The 16,420-nt window shown below is 40.9% G+C and overlaps 5 non-coding genes across 5 annotated transcripts; all 5 read left to right on the forward strand.

Annotated features, from left to right (window-relative positions):
• Positions 1–6,729: 6,729 nt before the first annotated feature.
• Positions 6,730–6,865, forward strand: LOC122929794. The gene has a single exon (XR_006388015.1). It is a non-coding gene; the product is annotated as a U4 spliceosomal RNA (small nuclear RNA).
• Positions 6,866–7,618: 753 nt separating this feature from the next.
• TRNAK-UUU lies at positions 7,619–7,691 on the forward strand. The gene has a single exon. It is a non-coding gene; the product is annotated as a tRNA-Lys (tRNA).
• Positions 7,692–7,918: 227 nt separating this feature from the next.
• On the forward strand, positions 7,919–8,057 carry LOC122929793. Its single transcript, XR_006388014.1, has one exon. It is a non-coding gene; the product is annotated as a U4 spliceosomal RNA (small nuclear RNA).
• A 754-nt stretch (positions 8,058–8,811) lies between these two features.
• Positions 8,812–8,884, forward strand: TRNAK-UUU. The gene has a single exon. It is a non-coding gene; the product is annotated as a tRNA-Lys (tRNA).
• Positions 8,885–9,638: 754 nt separating this feature from the next.
• On the forward strand, positions 9,639–9,782 carry LOC122929788. Its single transcript, XR_006388012.1, has one exon. It is a non-coding gene; the product is annotated as a U4 spliceosomal RNA (small nuclear RNA).
• The last annotated feature ends 6,638 nt before the right edge of the window (positions 9,783–16,420 follow it).

A 16,420-nucleotide genomic window follows, 5' to 3' on the forward strand; every position in this document is an offset into this window, starting at 1 on the left:
CCCTGAGGGCCATTTTGAAAATTTGGTTATGCCTTTTGGTTTGATGAATGCCCCAGCCGTTTTTCAGCATTTCGTGAACAGCATTTTTTATCATTTGATGGGAAAATTTGTATTGGTGTATTTGGATGACATTTTGATTTTTTCTCCCGATTTCAAAACTCATAAGGAACATTTACGTCAGGTCTTGCTCATCCTGCGGGAGAATAAATTATATGCGAAACTGGAAAAATGTGTGTTTGCGGTTCCAGAAATTCAATTTCTGGGGTTTCTTCTCTCCGCTTCTGGTTTTCGCATGGACCCCGAGAAGGTCCGCGCTGTGCTTGAGTGGGAGCTTCCTGAGAATCAGAAGGCGCTGATGCGTTTTTTGGGCTTTGCCAATTATTACAGGAAGTTCATTTTGAATTATTCTTCTATTGTTAAACCACTCACTGATATGACCAGAAAGGGGGTAGATTTTTCTTCTTGGTCAGTAGAGGCGCGTAAGGCTTTTTCTGATATCAAGGAGAGTTTTGCTTCCGCTCCCATCTTGGTGCAACCTGATGTTTCTTTACCCTTCATAGTTGAGGTTGATGCTTCTGAGGTGGGCGTGGGGGCGGTCTTGTCTCAGGGTTCCTCCCCTGCCAATTGGCGACTGTGTGCCTTTTTCTCAAGAAAACTCTCCTCCGCAGAGAGAAATTACGATGTGGGAGATAGGGAATTGTTGGCCATCAAGTTGGCTTTTGAGGAATGGCGCCATTGGCTAGAGGGAGCCAGACACCCTATTACCGTATTTACTGACCATAAAAATCTGGCCTACTTGGAGTCAGCCAAGCGTCTGAACCCGAGACAGGCCAGATGGTCTTTGTTCTTTTCTAGGTTTAATTTTGTTGTCACGTTCCGCCCTGGAGTTAAGAATGTGAAGGCAGATGCCCTGTCATGTTGTTTTCCGGGAGGCGGGAATTTTGAAGACCCGGGTCCCATTTTGGCTGAAGGTGTGGTGGTCTCTGCTCTTTTTCCTGAATTGGAGGCAGAGGTGCAGGCAGCCCAGTCAGAGGCTCCTGATCTTTGTCCTCCTGGGAGGTTGTTTGTGCCTCTCGCTTTAAGACACAAGATTTTTAAAGAACATCACGATACGGTCCTTGCTGGGCACCCGGGGGTAAGAGCCACACTGGATCTCATCGCTCGGAGATTCTGGTGGCCTGCGCTTCGTAAGTCGGTTGAGGGTTTTGTGGCAGCCTGCGAGACTTGCGCTCGTGCCAAAGTCCCTCATTCACGGCCATCAGGTCCTCTCCTTCCCTTACCCATTCCTTCCCGTCCTTGGACACATCTGTCCATGGACTTCATAACGGACCTGCCTCGTTCCTCGGGGAAGACTGTGATTCTGGTGGTGGTGGACCGTTTTAGCAAAATGGTGCATTTCATCCCTTTTCCTGGTTTGCCCAATGCTAAGACGCTGGCGCAGGCATTTATTGATCACATTGTCAAATTGCACGGTATTCCTTCAGACATAGTCTCTGATAGGGGCACGCAGTTTGTTTCCAGATTCTGAAAGACTTTCTGTTCTCGCTTGGGGGTTCGGTTGTCATTCTCTTCTGCTTTCCACCCGCAGTCGAATGGCCAGACAGAGCGCGTCAATCAGAATCTGGAGACATATCTGCGCTGTTTTGTGGCGGAGAATCAAGAGGATTGGTGTTCTTTTTTGTCCCTTGCTGAGTTTGCTTTAAATAACCGTCGTCAGGAGTCCTCTGATAAGTCACCATTTTTTGGTGCATATGGGTTTCATCCGCAGTTTGGGACTTTCTCGGGAGAGGGGTCTTCTGGTTTACCTGATGAGGACAGATTCTCCTCGTCTTTGTCATCTATTTGGCAAAGGATTCAGGATAATCTAAAGAGCATGAGTGAGAGATATAAGCGTGTGGCAGATAAGAGACGTGTGCTTGGTCCGGACCTGAATGTTGGTGATCTGGTGTGGTTGTCTACCAAGAATATCAAATTGAAGGTTCCCTCCTGGAAGTTGGGTCCTAGGTTTATTGGGCCTTACAAAATCCTGTCTGTCATCAATCCTGTTGCATACCGTCTTGATCTTCCTCAGACTTGGAAGATCCATAATGTTTTTCATAAGTCCTTATTGAAACCTTATGTTCAACCCATTGTACCCTCGCCTTTGCCTCCTCCTCCGATTATGGTTGATGGGAATCTTGAATTTCAGGTCTCTAGGATTGTGGATTCTCGTCTTGTCCGCGGTTCTCTTCAGTACCTTGTTCATTGGGAGGGGTATGGTCCTGAGGAGAGGATGTGGGTCCCAGTGACGGACATTAAGGCCTCTCGTCTCATCAGGGCTTTCCATAGGTCCCATCCTGAGAAGGTGGGTTCTGAGTGTCCGGAGTCCACTCGTAGAGGGAGGGGTACTGTCACAACCAGACAGCTGAGAAGCTCTGACAGAGGTCTTTCAGAACCTCCTCCTTGACTTTGTTGTGGTATTCAGTTTCTCATCTCGTTAGCCTCTCTCAGCTGTCATGTGTTGGACTAATTGCTTCCCTTTAAATTCCTCCCCAGAATGCTTTTCTGGGTGGCTTATATTTCTTCCTGGAGTGTGTGTGCACGCTGCTCTTGTTCTCCTGTCTGCTACAAAAGCTAAGTGTTGAACATTTATCTGTTACTTTCTGTTTGCTGGATCCCAGGTGACCCTGACTCCCTCCGTATCTTGTGTAGGGAGCCGGTGGTCGTGTCCCCTCACTATCGTAGGGTGCTCAGGGGTTATATAGTCAAGGTACGTGGATATGCAAACCTCCACCATTCGGATCTTTGCATAGGCTGAGCAACCAGGGAAAGTGCCAGGTCTTCTGCAGGGGTCCCCCCTTGGTTCCTTAGTTTTTGGATCCAGCAAGTCATTTATGCATGTTGCTTTGCCTTGTTTCCTGTACACTGTCCGTGACATTTGGATCCCAGACTTCTTCTCACGCTTTAGGGCCCCTAAAATGCCAGGGCAGTATAAATACCCCACATGTGACCACATTTTGGAAAGAAGACACCCCAAGGTATTCAATGAGGGGCATGGCGAGTTCATAGAAATTTTTTATTTTTTGTCGCAAGTTAGTGGAAATTGATTTTTTATTTTTTTTTCTCACAAAGTCTCCCTTTCCGCTAACTTGGGACAAAAATGTAAATCTTTCATGGACTCAATATGCCCCTCACGGAATACCTTGGGGTGTCTTCTTTCCGAAATGGGGTCACATGTGGGGTATTTATACTGCCCTGGCATTTTAGGGGCCCTAAAGCGTGAGAAGAAGTCTGGAATATAAATTCCTCCTAACAAAAGGGACCACCAGAGGACCAGGTAGCAGGTATATTAGACGCTGTTATCAAAACAGCGTCTAATATACCTGTTAGGGGTTAAAAAAATCACATCTCCAGCCTGCCAGTGACCGATCGCCGCTGGCAGGCTGGAGATCCACTCGCTTACCTTCAGTTCCTGTGAGCGCGCGCGCCTGTGTGCGCGCGTTCACAGGAAATCTCGGCTATCGCAAGATGACGCGCCGATGCGTCCAGGAGGAGTAAATCAACCACCTCCCGGACGCATCGGTGCGTTAGGCGGTCGGGAGGTGGTTAAATAGTGACTACAAAATTGTTACCAAAATCATAGCGGATAGGATGTCAGAAATGATTGGCTTGATGGTAGGGGAGTATCAGATCTGTGCAGTACCGGGTAGGAGAATTTCTGATAATTTGATACTTTTAAGGGATATTATGTATCATACAAATTTTTATAATTGGGTTTTATTGGCTGAATGTATTGATTTTGAGAAGGCATACAACAAGGTTTCTCATAGGTTCATGTTTGCGGCACTTGCACGCTTGGGGATTCCTGAGAAGATGTTAATTATAAAGGGGCTTTACCAAGGTGTTACCAGTCAGATTTTGATTAATGGTCATGTTGGGGAGAATATTAGGATATTATCTGGTGTGAGGCAGGGATGCCCGCTGTCTCCAATACTTTTTATTTGTATTATGGAAGCTCTACTGAAAAATGTGCAGAGGGACAAGTGTGTGGATGGTTTTCTGATCCCTGGTAGTAATGGAGGAACTGTGAAGTCCCTGTGCTACATGGATGATGTGTTTTTTATTTGTAGTTCACAAGCAGATTTAAATAGGGTTAATTTGCATGCAAGAATATTTTGTTGTATAGCAGGGATGTCAATTAATTGGAGTAAAACTCAACTGTGTAATTTTGGTAGGATGGTGGATGTGGAGGTGGAAGGAGTGATAAAAAAAAGTACTGGGGATTGGTTTTGGAAAAGATCTTAAAGGAGAGAGAAGTTAGACAAAGTTGGAAAAGAAAGTGGATATGAAGATTCATTTTTGGAAATTGAGAAATTTGTCACTGAAAGTGAAGATTTGCTACTGTATACAGCAGTGATTTTTCCACCTACACGGTTATGGACTAAAAGGATGACAAGAAAGCTTTTTGTGGTCCCCAAGTTCTTTAATGATCAGTATAAGCTAAGCTCTTTGGGTAACCCTGAGAAAGATAAAATTATGCAACATTTTAAAAGTAAAGATGTTTTATGTGATGTAAAATGTAGTTTGGTTGTGCACACCCCATATGGAATATGTGTGTATATATATATATACACAAAGGCTTCCTTATATGCGTATTGAATATTTATTGTACATATAGAACAATGTGTTAAAATATTGTATGGAATCATATTGTATGCCAGTGTATTTGGCATTTTATCTATATTTATAGTTATATGTTTAGATTATAGTATTGTGTATTGTAAATTAACTGTATATGGAAAACCGCACTAAAACCGCAATGTGCTTTGCCCAACTGCACCTATTTCTGATAAAGCCATGATATCTGCAGCAGAAGAGTGAATCCAAACCAGGTTTCCAACCGACCAAAGATATTGACCCAATAAGACTATAAAAGGTCTGCCATATCTGTGGGTCTCCTAACCACTGAGGAAGGAGACTGAGATCTCTGAAACACGTTTGGTGAGAGAGGACACCCAGCTAAATACCATTTATCAGCACCGGACCCCCATGTCCTCAAGAGCGCTCTAATCAAGTATTCTCCTGATGCGGCACCTGATAACTACAGCTACATAAAAGCTAACCTGCACCTTGGGCCCTGTAATCATCCCGCATTCGTGAGAATAGTCCGAAGGGCACAAGTACTGCGAGCTCTGTAGGCACATGGACGCCGTGGCCACAGATACTAATAACATCAGCGGGTTATTACAAACAGTGCGATACTACCAGGTCGCCTATACCAGGATCCAAAACTGGAGACGACCAACTGTGAGTAACATATATAACACTCAGCTACTTTAAGTGAACCAATATTAACAAGCCGGTTTATTGACTGAAATCGCAAGACTGCATGTCGGAACCTGTACTTATATGACACTCTAGCTGGAGAGATCCGACATATTGACACATTGTGTATGGTAATCCATTTGGAGAAACAATACCTAGCAACATATTTGGGACTATTCAACTTCAATAGACATTGAAATCTTACCAAAGTTGAACAAATCTGCTAGGTAAAACATAATCCCTGTATATCACAGTGCGGTTTCTAATATCACTATACTGCTGGAGGGACTATAACTCTTGTACTTTTGCAATTATAATACTTTTGCAGTTATAATATTGCTGGGTGAAATACAATCTTGACTATTACTGGATAAAATACAATTGCTCATCATAGCATTATCACTGACCTGCTGGATGGAACTTATTTTTTATTTCTCATCTCTAACTTATATCTCATTTTAATATTTTTGTGGTTTCTAAATATTGCAGTTATAATACTGATGGATGATATATAATTTCCATTACTGTTGGATAAAATACAATTGTCCTCTATAGTACAGTGGGAACCTCGCGGACCTGCTGGATGAAATATAACGCAACGTGCAATAAGTATTACTATTGCGGTTTTCACCTCATCGCGGTTATATATTGCCTATAGTTGTGTCCACTCATGAAAGTTTTGCACCTTTAATAATCCATTTTTTATCCTACATACTAAATCCAGAAGGTCCCACTGTGGATGTTCTTTTATCTTTTTTCCATTGCAGGTTCACATATTTTTGCATTTATTTTTGCACATATTTTTGCACATAATTCTGCACATATCATATTGTGGTGTTATCTTGGATCAATTGTGACAGATTAATTCACATAGTTATTCATTTATTTTTTTTATTCTATTTATAAATATTATTAGTTCACTGTCACAATATCAGGTTCTATTAAGAGACATCCCAAGGATCCAACCATATCAATGTTTTTTGGAGCTGTCCTTTTGCCAATGTTTTAAGATTTTAGATATAATTTTTATAGCGCTTTTAGGCCTTTTCAATTTTACTTTTGAATGTGTTTTAGTTGGCCAAGAACTTAAAACCCCAAAAGACTCACTTATTTATTGGATTACTTTTAGTATTTTTAAAGAAGTTTCATGGGATATAATAAATCTTCTAATTTTTAAGCATTTGTGTCTTTCTCCTGAAGATTGCAAAAGGATTTTTTTTCATCAAGATTGTTTACAGTTTATTTGGTTGACAAGAAAATAAATGGAGAAGTTAAGGCAGAGGATATTTGGAAGATTATGCAATGGAAAAGACTTCTTTGAGGTATCTTGACTAACAGTTTTTGGTTTAGGAATTTCCCGATGATGTTTCTTAAGGCCTCGATTATGTGATTCATTTTGCTTGAAATGATGTGTGATTATCGAGAGTCTTTGAACTGAGGAAAAAAAAATAATAATAAATCCGAGGCGTGATTATTGCTAGTTGAAAACTTTTCCCAATACCCCGCCATGATGACTTGAAATACAGTCAGCTTTGTCAATTTTTGATAGTCTCTGAGGAGACTGGATTATGCTGTGAAAACTAGAGAACTTGCTTGAGAAGCCTACCTAAGTAATTTATGCCTGTCATTGTGTATGACTACTTTATGGTATTTTTGTCCATTTGGGTGTTGAATTTCCCATTGCATTGTTATAAGCATCCCAACGTCTCTACCAACTATACTATCAGCGCGTTAAATGGTTATAAGGGTGCACTCACAGGTGGCATCTTTAGACTCCGGGTTTTGCCCTCAGATCTGCCAAGAACTTGCTGCTGATAGGGTGTCATGGCCAGAGAGGGTGATTACAAGCTCAAAAGTTCACGTAAATCCAGCTTAGTAATTTGCCTTAGAAAGCGACGTCGTCTATATATCGTCTCCGTGACTTCAACAGCAGATTGATACAGGTTTTACTGAGCTATAGTTACCTGCTTTTTACAAAACTTCATAAGATCTGGAAAAAGTGGTGCTGGAGGGCTAGAACCACTATGCTGCCCAACATGTTCTGACAGGTCAGTCACAGTTTGTATATCAAACTGGGGGCAGTGTTCTGTTCTAGATCTCGAACCCCTATTTGTAATTGACATGCTCCTCAGCTGATTTCCTGGTGCTATCACCAGAAAGTCACTGGTAATGTAATCCCCTAATACATATGTGAAAGTTCCCTTTATAATTCTAGGAAGCAGGTACTAGTGCACGGTATGGTAAAAGGTGGAACTATAAAAAGTAGGGAAACGCAGTCGGTCAGAAAGTTATGACTTTAATCACTCTGCAGAGAGCCTGGATAGCTCAGTCGGTAGAGCATCAGACTTTTAATCTGAAGGTCCAGGGTTCAAGTCCCTGTTTGGGCGTTAGCTTTTAGGATAAGAAATCAAACACGTTAAACAAAACTCCAACACGTTATTGCCATGAAAGTTAGGTATATGAGGCAAAGGATCAAAAGTAATGAGAAAAATGAAGATTGCGAAAGTGAATAGGAAACAAAGTTGCATCGACCCACTCGGAGTCCACCACAAAAGCTAATTTAGGAGCTAAATACTTGCCCCATTGACCATTTTTCTTACAGATGATATGTACAATTATAACAATGGAGATTAATGTTTTAGATAGGTTTATCCGAGGCGTGATTATTGCTAGTTGAAAACTTTTCCCAATACCCTGCCATGATGACTTGAAATACAGTCAGCATTGGCAACTTTTGATAGTCTCTGAGGAGACTGGATTATGCTGTGAAAACTAGAGAACTTGCTTGAGAAGCCTACCTAAGTAATTTATGCCTGTCATTGTGTATGACTACTTTATGGTATTTTTGTCCATTTGGGTGTTGAATTTCCTATTGCATTGTTATAGGCATCCCAACGTCTCTACCAACTATACAATCAGCGCGTTAAATGGTTATAAGGGTGCACTCACAGGTGGCATCTTTAGACTCCGGGTTTTGCCCTCAGATCTGCCAAGAACTTGCTGCTGATAGGGTGTCATGGCCAGAGAGGGTGATTACAAGCTCAAAAGTTCACGTAAATCCAGCTTAGTAATTTACCTTAGAAAGCGACGTCGTCTATATATCGTCTCCGTGACTTCAACAGCAGATTGATACAGGTTTTACTAAGCTATAATTACCTGCTTTTTACAAAACTTCATAAGATATGGAAAAAGTGGTGCTGGAGGGCTAGAACCACTATGCTGCCCAACAGGTTTCCGACAGGTCAGTCAAAGTTTGTATATCAAACTGGGGGCAGTGTTCTGTTCTAGATCTCGAACCCCTATTTGTAATTGACATGCTCCTCAGCTGATTTCCTGGTGCTATCACCAGAAAGTCACTGGTAATGTAATCCCCTAATACATATGTGAAAGTTCCCTTTATAATTTTAGGAAGCAGGTACTAGTGCACGGTATGGTAAAAGGTGGAACTATAAAAAGAAAGGAAACGCAGTCAGTCCGAAAGTTATGACTTCAATCACTCTGCAGAGAGCCTGGATAGCTCAGTCGGTAGAGCATCAGACTTTTAATCTGAGGGTCCAGGGTTAAAGTCCCTGTTCGGGCGTTAGCTTTTAGGATAAGAAATCAAACACGTTAAACAAAACTACAACATGTTATTGCCATGAAAGTTAGGTATATGAGGCAAAGGATCAAAAGTGATGAGAAAAATGAAGACTGCGAAAGTGACTAGGAAACTAGGTTGCATCGACCCACTCGGAGTACACCACAAAATCTAATTTAGGAGCTAAATACTTGCCCCTTTGACCATTTTTCTTATGGGATTATTTGCAAAGAACCGATTACATCTTACAGATGATATGTACAATGATAACAATGGAGATTAATGTTTTAGATAGATAGAGGGTGGTGGGCCTAACCTGACTTAGGCAGTGGTGTCGCTAGAAGTAGGTACCACTGGCTCCCCAGGGAACGGCGACATTTAACTGTATCCATATCTACACTTTTTAGGGGCCGTTATGTATGTGGCGCTATTACTGTCAGGGGCACTATTTCCTTCTCATAATTAGTTTTGGCCACACTATATGTGGCACTACCCACATAGTGTGGTTCTAGTATTGTCAGGAAGGCTATCTAGGGAAACTACTGACACAGGGCTAAAGTGGACAAAAGAGTCAGTGTTTTATGTCAATCTTCAGCTCCCTATAGCCCGGGGCAACAGCCCACCCACAATGTATGCATGAACTATTAGCATATCCATTCCCAGAATTCCTAGCTCTGCATTTACTGACTGCTGGGTGTCTCCACAGGTTTAATCACTACACTGTGTTATCTCTTCTATGCCTCACTAGTAGAATGTCAGCTTTGCGCAGTGGCAGTATCATAGCCGATGAGGTTTAACCGAGGCGTGATTATTGCTGATTGAAAAGCTACTCGTTTTTTTTGTTGTTGTTTTCTGACTCCGTACTAGTTGAGGAAACTCTACTGGTGCTTGGGTTAGAGAGATCTTACAGGGTCCTCCTTGCGGGGGACCCTGGGGTCTACGAGTTTGATTGTGGGTTGGCGTGTTTTTGACCTGCAGGATGGCTCAAGGATTGGAAGATACAGTGCGACTTCTTGTTGCGACTGAACATCGGAAGGAGGTTGGTTTGGACCAGATCGTGCATGATGTCTTGAAGAAACTGGATTACCTTAAGGTAGATCAGGTATTGGGGTTACAGGATTTTCATCGCCAAGGCATTTATGATATTACCTTTGTTTCTGCAAGCTTATGTGAACGTGTGTTCATGGATCTGAAGAAGAGGAAAGAAGAAGGACAGAATGAAACTTTGAGGAAAGTATCAGTGCAACCGCTTTTTGAGAAGAAAAAAGTGACTGTTATTGTTCATATGTACAACCCCAAGGTACCTGATGAGGTTGTGAGTATGTTCTTGGCAAGATATTGTGCAGCTTTGGAATTTGTGGAGAGATTGAGGAATAAGCATGGTTATCTGAACTGTAAAAGGAAGTACTTGGTTCGTTTGAAACCGGATGTTAATATGCCACATGGTGTTAAAAGTATACCTAACACATTTTCTATTGGAGGAGAGAGAGGTTTTTGCTTTTACGACGGTCAGATTAGTTTCTGCAGACAATGTAAAGCATATGGGCATATCCAAGCAAATTGTCCTGTAAATGGTCAGTGTTGCAGAAATTGTGGCCAGACTGGGCATGTCGCTAAAGATTGTAAGACTCCTAAGGCATGTGATGTATGTGGGAGTGGTGGACATTTAGCAAAACAATGCTTTGTCTGGAAGAAAGCAAAGCAAACATATGCTGATATTGTTGGAGGTTCTAAGGTTGAAGAAGCAGGAAGAGAGCTTCCTAATGAAAGCAATCAGGAAAATAAGAGTAATGAAAAGGTTTCAGGAGTTTCTGTTATTGTCTCTGGTGGGGGTAAAGGAAAAGTGGAGGGAAAATTTAAGGCGTCGGCTGGTAAAAAGGGGAGCCTTGAAACTGCTAATAAATCCAAAATGGAGACTCAGGTTCTTGCTCAAAATGGTGGACAAAAGGTGGAGACAGGGTTTGTGTCTTTGTTTGATGGAGGCATTTCTAGTGAGGCAGCAGGTAAGGAAGATATATGTCTAGACCCTGTTATTGGAGAAGGTGAAAACATGGAGTGTCAGGAGGAAGGAAGTGAGGATGATGGGATTACACCAGGCCAGCAGGAATTGCAGAGTGAAGAAGAGGTGGGTGAACTAGATAGCAAAGAAGAAGAGATTGATATTGATGAAGATGTGGTGATTGGTTCCCAAAGAAAGCGTTATAAGACAGGTGGTAGTTGGTCAGGACGGCAGGAAGATACTGTTGATCCTAGAATTTATCATAGTGACAGGGACTCCTCTGAGGGGTCGCCTGATGTTGAGCACAGCTTGAGTAGAAAGATTGGTGGGTATGACAGCAAATCAGAGTCATGATGGATACGTTTCAGAAAATAATATTTTTTGTGATGATGAGTATTGTTGTAGCCACACTGAACGTGAGGGGCATCTGCTCCAGTGTCAGGAGGGCAGCAGTATTTGATTTTTTGGAGGATGTGCAAGCTGATATTATATGTTTACAGGAATGTGCAATAAGATCATGTCCTCATGAGAGTGAATGGAAGAAAGGACAGTCCTTCTGGTCAACTGGTTTGGATAATAAAAGTGAAGGAGTTGGTATTTTAATTAGAAGTAGTCATGTTGTTGTTTTAGACTGTAAAATTGTTCTACCTGGGCGTTTTATGATTTTAAACTTGGAGTTTTTAGGACAGAGGATCCGTGTTTTCAACATATATGCTCCTGCTGAGAAACAAGCACGGTTGCCTTTTTTTGAGACTCTAAAGTTTTATTTGCCTGGCAGAGATTTTACAGTGGTAGCTGGCGATTTTAATTGCATTAGATCTGTCAAAGATAGAGAAGGCGTTGTTGAAGCTAGGGTGGACGGTTCCTCAACTGTGCTAAATGATATAATACAAGATTTGCATTACACTGATGTGGGGCTGATGGTGGACACTGAGGAAAAATTCACATATTTTGCAGATAGTGGGCGCTGCAAATCTCGTTTAGATTATGTGTTGGTGTCAGAAGGTGTTAAAGCTTCTCGTTGTTCTCTAATGATGACTTCCTTTTCCGATCATAAGATTGTTTGTGCTGAAATCAGTATTAATGAATCCATCATCTTTGGCAAAGGAATTTGGAAATTAAATGTTGAACTGTTGAAGGATGATGACGTATTAATGGGGTTTTAAGCATGTTTTTGATTCCTGTGTGTACTGTCAGCCAGATTTTAAGAGTTTGTTTGTATGGTGGGATTGGGCAAAAGAAGAGTTTGCTAAATATTTTAAGAGGGTTGGATTTAGGAAGGCACAGGAAAAAAACAGGAAGGATGCTGTTCTTGTATCCAAGCTGGAAGCATTATATAGATTTAGACAGATAGGATTAGAAGTGGATCAAGAAATTTTGCAGATTAAAGAAGAAATAAAGGCAAATCTTAAAAATAGAGGGTAGAATATAGTGTATCAGGCAAAAATACAGCATATGGAAGAAAATGAACAGTGTTCCCGATATTTTTTTAAAAAGTGTTTTAGACCCAAAGGTTGTTTTCAGTCTGTTTTAACATCAACAGGGGAAGCAACTGGATCTGATATGGTGAATGAGATTACCGGCTTTTATAAAAATCTTTTTAGTAATGAAAGTAAAGCTAGCAAAAAAGAAATAGATGACTATTGTATGATTCTAGAAAATAATATCCCTGATGAGAAGATTTGTGTTTTAAATAATGAGGTGCAGGAGGAGGAGGTCAAAAGAGCTGTGGAGAAGATGGCAAGAGGGAAAACTCCAGGCTCGGACGGCCTCCCCGCTGAGTTTTATAAGGTGTGCTGGGATTTTATTGGTAAGGAGGTAATTCGGGTTGTGCAATATGTTTTTAACACAGGTATTTTATCAAATTCTATGAAGAAAGGTGTTATTACGTTGGTGCATAAGAAGGGGGATAAAAGAGATATAAAAAACTGGCGCCCGATATCCTTGTTAAATAGTGATTACAAAATTGTTACCAAAATCATAGCGGATAGGATGTCAGAAATGATTGGCTTGATGGTAGGGGAGTATCAGATCTGTGCAGTACCGGGTAGGAGGATTTCTGATAATTTGATGCTTTTAAGGGATATTGTGTATCATACAAATGTTAATAATGGGGTTTTATTGGCTGAATCTATTGATTTTGAGAAGGCATACGACAAGGTTTCTCATAGGTTCATGTTTGCGGCACTTGCACGCTTGGGGATTCCTGAGAAGTTGTTGCTAATTATAAAGGGGCTTTACCAAGGTGTTACCAGTCAGATTTTGATTAATGGTCATGTTGGGGAGAATATTAGGATATTATCTGGTGTGAGGCAGGGATGCCCGCTGTCTCCAATACTTTTTATTTGCATTATGGAAGCTCTACTGAAAAATGTGCAGAGGGACAAGTGTGTGGATGGTTTTCTGATCCCTGGTAGCAATGGAGGAACTGTGAAGTCCCTGGGATACATGGATGATGTGGTCTTTATTTGTAGTTCACAAGCAGATTTAAATAGGGTTAATTTGCATGCAAGAATATTTTGTTGTATAGCAGGGATGTCAATTAATTGGAGTAAAACTCAGCTATGTAATTTTGGTAGGAAGGTGGATGTGGAGGTGGAAGGTGTGATCCAAAAGAATGAACTGAAAGTACTGGGGATTGTTTTTAGTAAAGATCTTAAAGGAGAGAGTTGTTTCAAAGAATTGGAAAAAAAAGTGGATATGAAGATAAATTTTTGGAAATTGAGAAATTTGTCGCTGAAAGGGAAGATTTTAATTATAAAGACTGTGATTCTCCCGTTACTACTGTATACAGCAGTGATCTTTCCACCTACACAGTTATGGACTAAAAGGATGACAAGAAAGCTTTTTGTGTTTTTTTGGGGATCAAACATTGAGAAAGTGAAGAGGACAATTGTAATGAGCAGTAGCAGAATGGGAGGATATGAGTTTCCGAACATTGACTTATTTCTAAAAATGCATTATTTTTTAAATGTTTTCAAGACTTTTAAGCGCTCTTTTAGAACATCTCAAATGTGCAGATATTTAGCAGTATGGCTTTTTATCAAGTGGGGCTGGTGTGAAAAGGATTTGAGGAGACCAATGTCATTTGTACTGCCTTCCTTCTATGTGGTCCTCAAGTTCTTTAATGATCAGTATGAACTAAGCTCTTTGGGTAACCCTGAGAAAGATAAAATTATGCAACATTTCAAAAGTAAAGAGGTTTTATGTGATGTGCCATTCTGTAATAATGTACAAGCAAGAAAGACGTGGAAACTTTTTAATGTTTTTGGTCTAACAAATAGACAAAGAGACATTGTTTGGTTGTCATTACATGGCCGTCTCCCAACCAGAGCATTGTTATATGGTAGAGGGATTCCAGTGACAGATAAATGTCCAAGAGTGGGTTGTGGAGGAATTGAGGACATTCAGCATGTTTTTTGGAGCTGTCCTTTTGCCAGACAATGTTTTAAGATGTTAGAAAGAATTTTTATAGCGCTTTTAGGTCTTTCCAATTTTTCGTTTGAATGTGTTTTAGTTGGTCAAGATCTCAAAACCCCAAAAGACTCACGTATTTATTGGATTATTTTTAGTATTTTTAAAGAAGTTTTATGGGATATGAGAAATCTTCTAGTTTTTAAGCATTTGTCTCTTTCTCCTGAAGATTGCAGAAGTATTTTTTTATCAAGATTGTTTACAGTTTATCTGGTTGACAAGAAAAGAAATGGAGAAGATAAAGCAGAGGATATTTGGAAGATTACGCAATGGAAAAGACTTATTTGAGGTATCTTGACTAACAGTTTTTGGTTTAGGAATTTCCCTATGATGTTTCTTAAGGCCTCGATTATGTGATTCATTTTGCTTGAAATGATGTGTGATTATCGAGAGTCTTTGAACTGAGGAAAAAAAACAAAAAAAAAAAAAACGAGGCGTGATTATTGCTGATTGAAAAGCTATTCGTTTTTTTTGTTGTTATTTTCTGACTCTGTACTAGTTGAGGAAACTCTACTGGTGCTTGGGTTAGAGAGATCTTACAGGGTCCTCCTTGCGGGGGACCCTGGGGTCTACGAGTTTGATTGTGGGTTGGCGTGTTTTTGACCTGCAGGATGGCTCAAGGATTGGAAGATACAGTGCGACTTCTTGTTGCGACTGAACATCGGAAGGAGGTTGGTTTGGACCAGATCGTGCATGATGTCTTGAAGAAACTGGATTACCTTAAGGTAGATCAGGTATTGGGGTTACAGGATTTTCCTCGCCAAGGCATTTATGATATTACCTTTGTTTCTGCAAGCTTATGTGAACGTGTGTTCATGGATCTGAAGAAGATGAAAGAAGAAGGACAGAATGAAACTTTGAGGAAAGTATCAGTGCAACCGCTTTTTGAGAAGAAAAAAGTGACTGTTATTGTTCATATGTACAACCCCAAGGTACCTGATGAGGTTGTGAGTATGTTCTTGGCAAGATATTGTGCAGCTTTGGAATTTGTGGAGAGATTGAGGAATAAGCATGGTTATCTGAACTGTAAAAGGAAGTACTTGGTTCGTTTGAAACCGGATGTTAATATGCCACATGGTGTTAAAAGTATACCTAACACTATTTACTATTGGAGGAGAGAGAGGTTTTTGCTTTTACGACGGTCAGATTAGTTTCTGCAGACAATGTAAAGCATATGGGCATATCCAAGCAAATTGTCCTGTAAATGGTCAGTGTTGCAGAAATTGTGGCCAGACTGGGCATGTCGCTAAAGATTGTAAGACTCCTAAGGCATGTGATGTATGTGGGAGTGGTGGACATTTAGCAAAACAATGCTTTGTCTGGAAGAAAGCGAAGCAAACATATGCTGATATTGTTGGAGGTTCTAAGGTTGAAGAAGCAGGAAGAGAGCTTCCTAATGAAAGCAATCAGGAAAATAAGAGTAATGAAAAGGTTTCAGGAGTTTCTGTTATTGTCTCTGGTGGGGGTAAAGAAAAAGTGGAGGGAAAATTTAAGGCGTCGGCTGGTAAAAAGGGGAGCCTTGAAACTGCTAATGAATCCAAAATGGAGACTCAGGTTCTTGCTCAAAATGGTGGACAAAAGGTGGAGACAGGGTTTGTGTCTTTGTTTGATGGAGGCATTTCTAGTGAGGCAGCAGGTAAGGAAGAGATATGTCTAGACCCTGTTATTGGAGAAGGTGAAAACATGGAGTGTCAGGAGGAAGGAAGTGAGGATGATGGGATTACACCAGGCCAGCATGAATTGCAGAGTGAAGAGGAGGTGGGTGAACTGGATAGCAAAGAAGAAGAGATTGATATTGATGAAGATGTGGTGATTGGTTCCCAAAGAAAGCGTTATAAGACAGGTGGTAGTTGGTCAGGACGGCAGGAAGATACTGTTGATCCTGGAATTTATCATAGTGACAGGGACTCCTCTGAGGGGTCGCCTGATGTTGAGCACAGCTTGAGTAGAAAGATTGGTGGGTATGACAGCAAATCAGAGTCATGATGGATAAGTTTCAGAAAATAATATTTTTTGTGATGATGAGTATTGTTGTAGCCACACTGAACGTGAGGGGCATCTGCTCC

This window comes from Bufo gargarizans, chromosome 2 (genome assembly GCF_014858855.1).
Source record: "Bufo gargarizans isolate SCDJY-AF-19 chromosome 2, ASM1485885v1, whole genome shotgun sequence".
Taxonomy (NCBI): domain Eukaryota; kingdom Metazoa; phylum Chordata; class Amphibia; order Anura; family Bufonidae; genus Bufo; species Bufo gargarizans.